General features: G+C 47.3%; 1 protein-coding gene across 11 annotated transcripts in view; it reads left to right on the forward strand.

The window, feature by feature from the left end:
- Positions 1 to 11,900, forward strand: part of LOC135903907 (leucine-rich repeat-containing protein 24-like) — a 1,007,861-nt gene that overhangs the window by 727,266 nt on the left and 268,695 nt on the right. For 9 of the 11 annotated variants that reach the window (XM_070535219.1, XM_065434365.2, XM_065434370.2 and 6 more), the window contains one exon: positions 2,371 to 2,418. The exons of 1 other annotated variant lie outside the window; for it this stretch is intronic. The gene's annotated coding sequence lies outside the window, so the exon portion shown is untranslated. Of the gene's footprint in view, positions 1 to 2,370; positions 2,419 to 11,744; positions 11,870 to 11,900 lie in introns of those variants that run through there. One more of the 11 variants, XM_065434371.2, reaches the window with a different exon arrangement.

An 11,900-nucleotide genomic window follows, 5' to 3' on the forward strand; every position in this document is an offset into this window, starting at 1 on the left:
TCGGTCTTCCGAGGTGTGCGTCTACAGCGGCAACGATTGTCATAGCTCGAGATCACCCAATAACAACGTACTTGGTAACCGACGCTCTCAGAGCACATATTCGCCACGTTGCCCGACTACCTTCTCACCACCTTGCCGCTCTACCCGCAGAAAGGCCACACGCAGCTATCAGTCGTATGATTGTTGCCAATCGCACCTCATTGCCAATGAACTACATGCCTGCAGCAAGACCATCCACACCTTTATGGTGCCTGCACAGACCTGAAGTACGCCTCACCATCCCAGGAATCACTAAAAAGGCTAACATGCCGTCGTTTGCCCTGAAGCAGGCCACATTACAACTTATACATGAGGTGCACAGCGGCCGCGTGCACGTTTACATCGATGGCTCAGTCACATCTGCAAGTTCAGCTGCTGCTGTGGTGATACCAACAAGATCCATCGAAATACAGCTAAAAACGTCGCATGTATCATCAACGACAGCTGCTGAACTGGTAGCCTTGCGTGCGGCTCTCCATTTCATTCAGGAGGAACCACCGCATGCGTGGTCAGTCTTCTGTGATTCCAAGGCAGCCCTACAGAGTGTACTCTCAGCACTGCGCCATGGATCACATGAACAGCTCGTCGCAGACATCAGAGAAGTACACCATCGCATAGTTGAAGAAGGACACGATATCATATATCAGTGGTTGCCTAGTCACTGTGGCATACACGGCAATGATCGAGCAGACGCAGCTGCCCGATCTGCCCATGACGGCGTCAGGTGCGTTGCCATTCCTCTTTCGAGAGCCGATGCAGCGAAAAAACTTGCCGTACTGGCAAACGACCTGACATTAGCTCAGTGGAATTCATCCGATTTCACGAGTGCACGACTTCATACCCTGGACCCTACTTTACAACTCCGTATTCCGGCCGAGCTTCCACGACGCGACTGTACCCTTCTAGTTCGTGTATGGCTTGGAGTAGCATTTTCAAATGCGTACTCCTTTCTTATCGGAATGTCCGACAACCCACTTTGTGACTTCTGCGGGTGCAATGAAACAATCTCGCACCTTCTTTGTGAGTGCTCTCGTTTCAACCGGCAAAGAGCAGTCCTCTCAGCCACCCTAGACAAACTGGACAAGCGCCCACTGTCAGAAAACAAGATCCTTGGACACTGGCCTACGCGAACATCAGCGCGATCGGCTATGAAGGCGCTGCTGCGGTATTTAAAAGACACTGGACTTTCTGCCAGATTGTGACTTCACTGTGTGACTCAGGATTGTACGGTGCACTGCATCACAGTAGGAACGCCTTTGCGGGCTGCGTGACAGTGCCCACAGAAACAGTTTGTGTGTACGTGCGTGTGTGTGTAGTTTTTTTTTTAAGTCCTTCTACCTCTCACCTATCGCTTCCCCTTTCCCCTCCCCCAGTACAGGGTAGCCAACCGGAGATAATCTCTGGTTAACCTCCCTGTCTTTCCTTTGCCTTTCTCTCTCTCTCTCTCAGATATTTGGTAGTGATTTAATGTAATGGTAATCTGCGCGACGAAAGGGTACACCGTTGACGATGTGACGTTTTGTTTTCACTTCAGAAAAAGAAAGGGGAGAAAGTATACTTAATTGCTGAGTGATAGTCCTAATGTATTTGCAGAAGTAATCAAAAGGGAGCTTTCTTTTTTCCTTTCTTTTCTTTCTTTCTTTTTTTTGTTTCTGACCATGGATGGCTCATAGCGTTGTAGTTACGGCTGTCATGATCCAGCACTGATAGAAGCGCGGCCAGCTTTTATCTGAACTCCATGCCAACCCCCATCGCTGAGGGACCTATGATTAGTGCTCCTCTGGCGAAATGCGAAAACACCCGTGTGCTTAGATTTAGGTGCACGTTAAAGAACCCCAGGTGGTCAAAATTTCCGGAGTCCTCCACTACGGCGTGCCTCATAATCAGAAAGTGGTTTTGGCACGTAAAACCCCAAATATTATTATATATTATTAGTGCTCCTCTGTGGCGTTTGTGATGTTTCGTGAATTTTGTCTCGTAGCCCCGAGTGCTATTGAAACGTCTGTTCGGCCATACTTAATTCGGACATTCCATTGGTAATCTGCATAGAATTATTAGACAACCTTGCTCACCTCGTATCGGTATCCGAACTTCCTTCAGCTTACGCATATACGGTCCGTGTCTTCGCAAGAGGTAATTTTGACCAGCGGAAAAATTTGCTCCTCTTTTTTTTTTTGCCATCCCATTCGCACGGTGCCTGAGGTATCTCTTCGCTGCGGGATGTATGAGATTATTGCGTGATGCCAAACCCGTATCGTTACTGTTCATCCTCCATGCTTAGTTTGTTGCTTTGTTTAACTCGTTGCTTCCTCGTTTTCTCATCTATTGCAGCCATCAATGATCCCATACCTCTGAAGCATACGACGCACAGCAGTCAAGGTCAGTGTCATTTCTCCACCTCTGCTCGCACCCTATGCGTTTGTGACGTCAGTACGTCTAAAAAAGTAAAGTGCAGTACGAATAATACCAAGATAAAGCAAACTAAAAAATAAAGAGAGCAGGAGAAGACATCCTTCGTGTCGCTGGGAAACAGATAGGCTGACCTTCTTGGTATGTACAACTAGAGCTGACCTTCGCAAATATCGCTGAAGCGGTATAAAGCCAAGCTCGCGAGTCTCGGAACTTATCAACGCTATTTTATGTCCGATTCTCGTCCAGCGTCTTTCGGGCACCCGTGACATTTCCAATTCGAATTCAGTACTCTCGCGCGCCGCAGTTTACGTACAAACGTTGCCAGCATGCAAGGCGCTGAGCGCCGAATGTACTGGACTCGGATAAGGCAAAAGAGAGTGATGTAGCCAGAGAGAAACGGCAGTTCTCCGAAGCTCTCTCAAATATCCGCATTGTCTTTCAATTTACATCCCGCGGGACTCGTCGAGTGCCGCGCCGTACCGAAAACAAAAGAAAGAAAAAAATAAACGAAATGGATAGCAGCCGAATGAAGAAAGATGCGACGGCATCTCACTCGAGGGGTCCCTCCCCCACCATATACTTCGAGACGAGTGATCACTTTAGAACGCTGCTAGAGGCCGGGCGCGTCGGTCTCCGCTTCACCGCGCCCTCTGAGTGCGCTGCGGCAGCCTCGAAGCAACGGGGAGGGGGCGAGTGCTTTTCTACGGCCGCCGAGACTCCTTCATAACCGTGCGGTTTATGCAAATGAGTGCGTCTCCTTTGAGAAGCGCAAAGCGGCCGCCGCTCTGACCGGCGCTGCCGGGACGAGCTCGTCTCTCCGCCCGGAGGTCGACGACGCAAACAAACCCGGAGAACTCCTCGGGAACGAGGCTTATGCACTCCAACCCCTTTCGTCGGCTTGTCCGCGGGCGCCGAGACGAGGCTGCCCGGGCCCGCCGAGTGCGTGCGAGAATGTTTGCAGGCAAGTTCCTCCTCCGAGTGCAACGTTGGGCAAAGGAAGTGCGCGCGCCGGCGTTGTGGTTAATTCGTCGCGAACAGCTTACGTCATCCCGTCGCAGTGCGTGCAACTTTTCGCGACTTCAAGAATGCCGGTTGCAGCTGCCATGTGCGTATACAGAGGTAGCGCGGAGTAATGTTTAGAGAAGATGTTCTTCCTCCGGGCGTAAGACAGGGCCGCATTCTTTGATGTCGGGGTCGGCAGTGTATAGCCACACGCAAAGCGGGCGGCTTATCTTGGACGAGTGCCTCCACGCCTTAGACAAAGAGACATTTGCGATCTTAGAAGGGAGCTGCAACACGCTTGCATTTAATAAATAAATAAATAAATAAATAAATAAATAAATAAATAAATAAATAAATAAATAAATAAATAAATAACGTTTGGACTGATCGAACGCCGGCGCGTAGCGTTTAATCTCGATTCTGGCTACGCAAAGCCACTGTTAGTTTCAGAGCTAATGTTGTTTCCGGTTAGTCACATCTTTTCGTTGCTGGCATGCTGCCGTGCTGCCGTATTAGAGCACTCCCCAAGCCTCACCCCACCCTCCTTCCCACTCTATGCAAGAACTGCAAAGAGAGAGAGAGAGAGAGAGAGATCAATTTTATTGTTCAAAAAGCACACTGTCAGAGAGAGACAGCTACCTGTACTGTAAGGTATACCACAATAATAACTTACCACCGAAGTGATCGTGTGACTGATGTGTATGGCAATTACGACATTTCTTTCTTTTCTTTCTCTGTAGCTTTCACCCTCATATAACTTCGGTAAGAAGAGCAGATATCTGTAAAGCGACGCCGTTGTTTCAGTAGCTGGAGCTTTGAAAAATACAGGCTGCAATATGGCTACTTCTCCTAGCGTTTGCTTTTTTCTCTAATCAGGAGAATAATCTTGAGGTATAAACCAGTGAAAAGAAGAACAGAGGCGAAACGTGGCACACACAACGACTGGACACGATGACTCTCTGGACACAACCATGGGGCGGCTTGCACGAACATTTAGCAACGAAAATAATAACGAATTTAGGAACGCGTTCTTGTGCGGACTCGGCGTTGTCTATGGAACATTTAGGAACTCGTTCTTAAATTCGTTATTACTTTCGTTATTAAATGTTCCTGCAAGCCGCCCCTGGACACAACCACGTTTCTCCTCTGTTCGTCTTTTGACAAGCATGTACACCAATTGTACCAACTGCTTCTGCCAACTGACCCATATCGCAACTCTTCTGCAAGACAGTAAACCAGTAAATGAAACCTTGAAAATAACCGATGCTTCTTGTTGTGATACCAGTGCTGTTCACTTGCGCTGGCGACACCTTGAAATGATGACACTGTACTGTGGTGGCTTGAAAAGCGCAAGAAAAACGCATACCATGCAGTAAAGTAAAATATGAAATAAAGCAAATTCGGCGTAGCAATGCGTGAATGCTCGTCGCTTCAACACACAAAAGAAAGCCGTTAATCATCAGCTAATGAGAAATATGATTTCTTCGAGTTCGCTTAACGTAACTATATGCCCGCGGCATCACCTTGAATGACGCATACTGTTCAGCGAAATGAACCGCCCTTATCGTTGTTCATGCACTTGTAACAGGAGGAGAATAACATTAAGGACCAAAGAACGTTCGGAAAATGCGCCTGGCATCCCGCGAACACTGCTGATAAGTAAAAGCGCAAAAGCTTTTTCAGGTTATCGGGAATGATGCAAACAAGTATGGGATGCTGCTCGTTTTTCCTGTGTGGGCGCGAATGAACGTCGCAAAGCGGGAGCGCTTGGGGGAGGGGGGGGGGGGGAGTAAAGTGTTTTTCGAAACGAGCCACGGCGTTCTTATTTCTAAATAGCGCATTTTTTCGAATATAACAAAAGCGAAAGTAAATTCTCGCTACACGGGTTCATTGTCCTCTCCTTGCTTATGCACCATTGGTTTCAGAAGGTCCACGAAGCAAAATGAGCTGCTTATGTGCCTTTCATGCATATAACTCAAGGGCCAATTTGTTAGTGCTTAGAACAATAGCTTGCTTCAGACTCATTCTTAGTGCTACCGTGTTTGTGCAGCGATATACCTAGTGCTTTTTGTCCCTGTGGCATTCCGGACTCATGGCGAAGGTTACTGACCTTTCTGTGTGAACGTGGAGATGTGCGATTCTGTGAACGCACTGTCCTGTACGTGTTGTTTTTGCAGGCTGGCCGGCTGCGAGTTTGGGGTCGTCAGCTTGTTTGCGCTCACCTCATGTACCGTATCTCTTTGGGCAATGTTTTAATCGTTACGATGTACCAACTTGCGCGTTTGTATCACCTTTCGACCCTTAATTATTTCATTTTCTAGATGAATTGTTGACAACAACCTCGTCGGATGGTCTTGCTTCGCGTAGAGGGCTTCTTTAAGGACGTTCAAACTCACGACCTCTAACAGAAACTACAAGAACTGTCCTATTAAGCAGTCCGTGCATTCAGTGGCTGGCGGCTGGCAGCTGAGTTGAATTAGACAGTCCAGCTTTATAGCACACAGCTCACTAGACTGAAAGAGCCACTAAAGAGATGTATTACATTAGTTTAAAGTAATAAAGCGTTATTTCATTTTCGTTAATTTCGTGGTATGAAGTCGGTTATATTAGAATGGCCCTTTGAGGGACAGTGGGCCATATCAGTCCCACTTTTCAGGGCAACCTCGCTGCTCTGTGGCGGTGAAATGTAACAGCTGCAACTGAGCTTTCCTGTCTCGCTATGTTTCTTAACCTATTGAGTGCATTTTTTGCTTTCTTATTTTCATATAGTTCAACGAGGTGGAACGATTGTGCCGATTGTTTACGTGCTCTTCCTCATCCACTATGCTTAGTCATTTCTTTCGCCTTTCTTCAAGCCACCACAGCGACAAATGGCGATTATTTTGATCAAATTTTCCTTCTTGCAGTAGACTGAAGGCACAGTAAAAGCCCACTTTCTCTCACATTCTTTCATTAGAAGTACCTGGGGACATGTTTTCAGGACAGCTGTGAATCTTTGATTTTGGTGAGGTTGGGCATCTCAACTCGCCATGCCCACACCTTCTAAAATGGATTATCCAATTATTGGCCTCACTCACCTATCAAAGCGCTACTTACGAGAAATTCATCGCCTTCGAGGTTTTCCAATTGGAATTAGGCATCAGTTTTCTGAGAATTCTTGTCCTGCTGGGAAGCCCTGAACGAATTCGGTGCTGGTACAAACCGTGCGCAATAACCACAACAAAAACATGCGAAACCTGCACGTGCTGCATGTGTAGTGCGCTTATATAGGCTACACAGGCTGCTTCTGATCATCTTACAGGCAGGCATTAGGAGGCGGAAACGCGCTACGAGGACGTGTATCGCCCCGCTTGATGAAAATAGCCCACGTGGGTTGTTTTACATATGGGTCCCACTTGTTTCGCCGGTGCGGAATGCTTGTCTGCTTTCGGATCTGACTTTCCATGAAGAATACCTCATGAAGTACACGCTTTTAATGATTTAGGCACAAAGCGATCTGTTTTCTCTGCTTGTGCCCATTAAAGGGATAGAAAATGAAGGCCAATGTGTTTTTTTTTTTTTTAAGTGCGGGCCGGAACTTCAGCGCCGGCCCGTCAATGTGGCGTTATGGATTTCAATGTGTTGTCTCGAATCTGTGCAGTTGCGGTGCACTAAACGTTCTCGAAAGTTTCCAGGTTTACTTTTGGCCCATTTATAACACAATGTCATCTCTCCCGATAAAAAATTAATAATAACAACAACAACGCCAGAGCAGGTGAAGCCCTTGAAATGACAGCGAGCTGATGTGGCTATACTTTATAGCGCAGTCGCCACCCGTTCCTCGTTGCTGTCTGTCAACGAGGAATCGTTGAAGCCTCCCTGTCACGACAAGAATGGCATCTGTTACCATTGTAGGGGCGTTATTTACCAATCTTATTCATCTCTATTGTGTCCCTCGAAGGACATGGTTACTCTTACACTTTATTCCTTCTCTGTCTTTTATTTTCCTTTATCCTTTCTTTTTTCTCTCGCGCGCGCGGACCACCGGAGTGCGAGATAAAATTGTAGAGATGCGACAGGTCTCCCCTCTCGGCGTGCAAATCATGCAGAGAGGTCGATATCTCGACAGCAGGTTTGGAACTTGCAAAGTGCTACTTTCATACTGTAACGCTATTAAACGATGCCTTTTGTCCATCATGACCATTGACTGGTCGCGGGTGAATCGCCATTACAGACGACAATGTGGGAGGGACCCCTTTGTAGCCAGATCTCGGAAAGATCGTCTTCTAGTCATAAAAATTTTGTTGCTGCTTATTGTCCTTTCGCGTTAGGCACAATTTCGATCTATGAAACGTTTATTTACGTCACAAGGATGCTTTTGTCGATGATTCTCATAATCGTCACACGTCGCGCCATTGTAAAACCATAAAACACGAAAATAAAATGTCCGTGTTCGCACATCTCTCTATACCGATCTCCACTGGTGTCTCCTTCATCGCCTTGAGCTTCACATCGCGTGTTCGGTTGTATGGTCAGTGTAGTTCTTGTTGAACGGTTGATGGGGGAATTCGAGAGGCTTCATTATTACTCTTATTCTTTATGCCCTTGGTTATGTTCTGGACTCATTCAAATATATAAGGCCGAATCTAGGGGGCTTAACACCCAATGTTATAACACGTGGGCTACGAGGGACGCTGCAGTGAACCGCTCTTGAGTAAATTCTGAATTCGGCGTTGTATAGACAAGGAACCGAACCCGTGACGTCGCGCTCAGTTACAGAACAGAACCTTATAGCCAGTGACCTACCGCAACAGGTAATATGATAATGAAATAGCAAAACCTACTGCTCTTCTGTGCGCTATTAAAGTTTTTTAGCGAGAAAAAAAGAACACGAAAGTATGTCACCGATATTAAGGGATTATATTAACACTGGTAGATCATAATCCGTATAACCGTCAGCTGAGGCAGAGGGAAGTGCACGCAATAGATGCAAACACCTCTCTTCGGCTGAAGGTTACGTGCCGCTCGTCACTAAAAGATAGAAGGCTTATCTATATGTTCGTGCGTGCTGGAGTTTGCTCTGCATTGCGTTCAGAGGTTGCAAGCACACAACTCGCTGCAAGGAGACGACGAGCAGCGGCTGCCGATGCAGGAACAGAGCGCTGACTGGCCACCTGAGACCAAGGATGCGCTTGCACCGATTCTTGTCCAAGGGTACTGCGTCATCACAGGTGTTGGCGCGCGCGCATTCCGCTGACGAAAACCTATCCGCAACTGCGAGCCTGCCCGTGTTCGCCGGACTGAAGTTGAACGCGGATACTCGATTCGCTGAACTTCGCCAGAGGCGTTGGCTGCCCACGCGCGTACCTCCCGACACAGCCGTTATACCTGTACGCCGCTGCGTATCGTGTTTCGAGCGCTGCGTGCGCGGTTTTTTTTTTTTTTGCGTAAGCGAGCCGATGCCTGTGGCTGCGTGCGAGTCTACATTTGCTTATTCCGGTTACACCGCGTGATTCCAGGCTCATCTGACTATGCTGTCTGGCGCCTTCCGGTTTTCTTTATTTATTTCAAACATTCGAAACGCCGTGGACGCATTATTGCGCCCGGCGTGTTAAATCAACAAAGAATAAAGCCACGTGTGTACGGAAGAGGACAATTACAGCGACGTACAGACGCTAAAGCATGACACAGCAGCTTCTTCAAAGAATTGCGCTCAGTGGCCGGAATTATACGTCCTACCGTCATCCGTCAGACTGTATGGGGAAGTTATACTGTGAGAAGGTTGGAAATCTGTGAAACTATATATACTGTGAAATGGTGTCGCGAAAGAAGCTGAATATAAACACATCGCTGTAGCATCTTACGTCTCAGACTTTGAGTGTACGGTCTCGAAGGCTGGAAACGAAATGGTTTGGAAAAAAGTACATAATCTCGTGAACATGAATGTTGAGAAACAGATGAAGCTTTATTATCTGCCGAAGTTTAAAAGCAATTTCCAGCCTACAGAACCCCTTTGTGTTGTGGTTGAAAGTCGAGAAGAAAGAACAAACGCAGAACTTATGTCTGTACGGAGTTATGAAAAGTTTTATAAGCCAATGGCAAGTAAACTTCTGACCGGGGTTGTTGGAGAAGTATGGGAGAGGCCTTTGCCCTGCAGTGGACGTAACCAGGCTGATGATGATGATGATGATGAAGTAAACTTCAATAAACAAAACGTGCCACAAGCTAAATTATGTGGCCTATGTGACAAATGTGTAACCTATGCATAATATTAAGCTGGCGCCGAAATTCACCGTGTACCAATCTATGCAAAATGTGGATTGATTAGAATCGAGTCATATTGGTTTTAGTGTCTCGAGTTTAAAATGTGCACTGACCTTTCTTATGCGCTGCATCTTCATGAAAATGGTATGAACTTGGTCCAGTTGATTTATACAGGAACAAGTTTCGGAAGTATAGCGCACATAGTAAATGCAATAGAGTGTAAAACTGGGCGAGTTGGTTGACCATCGTAGTAAAAGCAGCGCAAGAATGTACCTGTTGGAGGCGGCGCGAAGAGGCAGCCGCCGTAGCCACGGTTTATTTATGCCGGCCAGCCTTGGTGCAAGCGCGCTAGCGTGTTCTATATTTTCGCGCTACGTGCACGTGAGCCGTCGTCCTCTTCTCCGGCTGTGGAGGCGAGAACCCCGCCGCTTCAGTGCCTCCCTTCTAGCGCGAAGCGCGATTGAAATATGTGCAAGAGGCGCGTATAGAAAGAAGAGGCTGCAAGCCTACATCCATAAGTGGCAATTCCTAGCGTCCGTTAAGAAGTCCGGGTAAAGTCAGTGTCGCGGCGAATGGCACACTGGCGTTCGTGGGTGAGAGTGTCTGGACACAGGGTGCATTGTCTTGTGCGTTGAGATCGTCGTGCTGCGTTGTCGACGTCTGCGGGCCCCGTGCGGTGCGACACGGCGAGCAGAGTTGAGGCGCCGGTTCTCTGCGTGTGCCGAGAGTTGAGGCTGCATGAGGGGAACAACGCTTAAGAGGAAGCTTTAGCTCGGGTGCTCCTATCTAAATACATGTAAAAGGAGAATTCGTTTTTCTCGGCAACCACTGCACCAAATTTAACGGGGTTTGTTGCATTTAAAAGATAAACTTAAAATCTAGTGACTGTTGGTTTCGAATTTTCGATTTAGATCGCCAATTTTTTATTAAAAATTGGCAAAAATCGCAAATTTTCAGAAAACGAAAATATCAAGTTTACAACTCTCTAACTCAGCAAGAAAAAATGATATCGCAATTCTGTGAATTGTACCTAATGGCACATCTAAAGCGGACAAATTTGACATCTTACACATGAATCTCAAAAAATTTATTATTATGTAGTTACAACTTTCGCAGAACCCTCGTAAACAACGTAACAAATTCACGTAAGATGTAAAATAACATATGAAATTTGTCGGCTTTGAATGATCTAATGGATGCCGTTTATAGAACCGCGATATCTGTTCTTGATGCAGAGCTATTAGTTTGTAAACTTCGTGCTTCTATTTTTTTCAAGCTTCTGAATTTTTGAAAATCTTTTAAACAATATTCAGGCCCTAAATCAAAATTCCGCTTCCAACAGTCACTAGAATTTAACTTTATCTTTCAAATGCAACAAATTTCATTGAAATCGGTCCAGGGGTTATCTCAGAAAAACGTTTTTTTCGTTTTTACATGTATTTGAATGGGCCGCGTCGGAGTTGGGTCCGAGCTAAAGCTTCCTCTGAAGTCGGCGTCGACGAACGGCGCGCAATGGTGGCAGTGTCAGATAACTGCGTGTGTCGCGGGTGTGCCTTGGGTGCCCTTGTTGACGCATGCTGCGCCGCCACTTCAGCTGCGGGTGCGGTTCTGCAGGGCGGCGTATTGCGACGACCAGCAAAACCTTGGTCTCGAGATGGCGTGGCCTGTCTGGCCGCTGTTCGTCTCTTGCGTAATTCGCCAGGGCATTCGTCAGAGAGGCTACCGAAAGCCGATGCTCTAGTCGTTGGTAGTGTCGGGTTCACGCAATCCGAGAGAGCTGTACCAGGCAGCGCCGGCAGCGTAGGTTGTGAGCGAGGCGCAGCCACAGCGATGCCGTAGCTCGAAATCGCGACCTGCCGCACGTTTTCGCAGGTGCCCGAGCCTGGTAGGAGTCGGAGCACCGAAAAACTCCTCTGTCTTGTGTTGCCGTTATTTTTGCGCTCCTTTTACTATAATATAGTAAATGTGGGACTCGAGGACACACCAGTGCGCGCTCTGTGCTGTGTATGATTCGTCTCGGCACTGTTGCTCAGGGACTGCAAATAAAGGAAACATTTCACGTTTATTCGAGAGAAAGAAAAGTAAATTGCCGATGGGCGCGAAGAGGCGGCTTGCTGACTTTTCGGTTAGGTGAGGGTGACTCCGGCCTCTGCGCTGCGACCGGGGGGCCAAGGTACGTGAGCTTCCCTGCATTCGAATGATCG

The sequence above is a fragment of the Dermacentor albipictus genome, chromosome 3 (assembly GCF_038994185.2).
Source record: "Dermacentor albipictus isolate Rhodes 1998 colony chromosome 3, USDA_Dalb.pri_finalv2, whole genome shotgun sequence".
In the NCBI taxonomy this organism is placed as follows: domain Eukaryota; kingdom Metazoa; phylum Arthropoda; class Arachnida; order Ixodida; family Ixodidae; genus Dermacentor; species Dermacentor albipictus.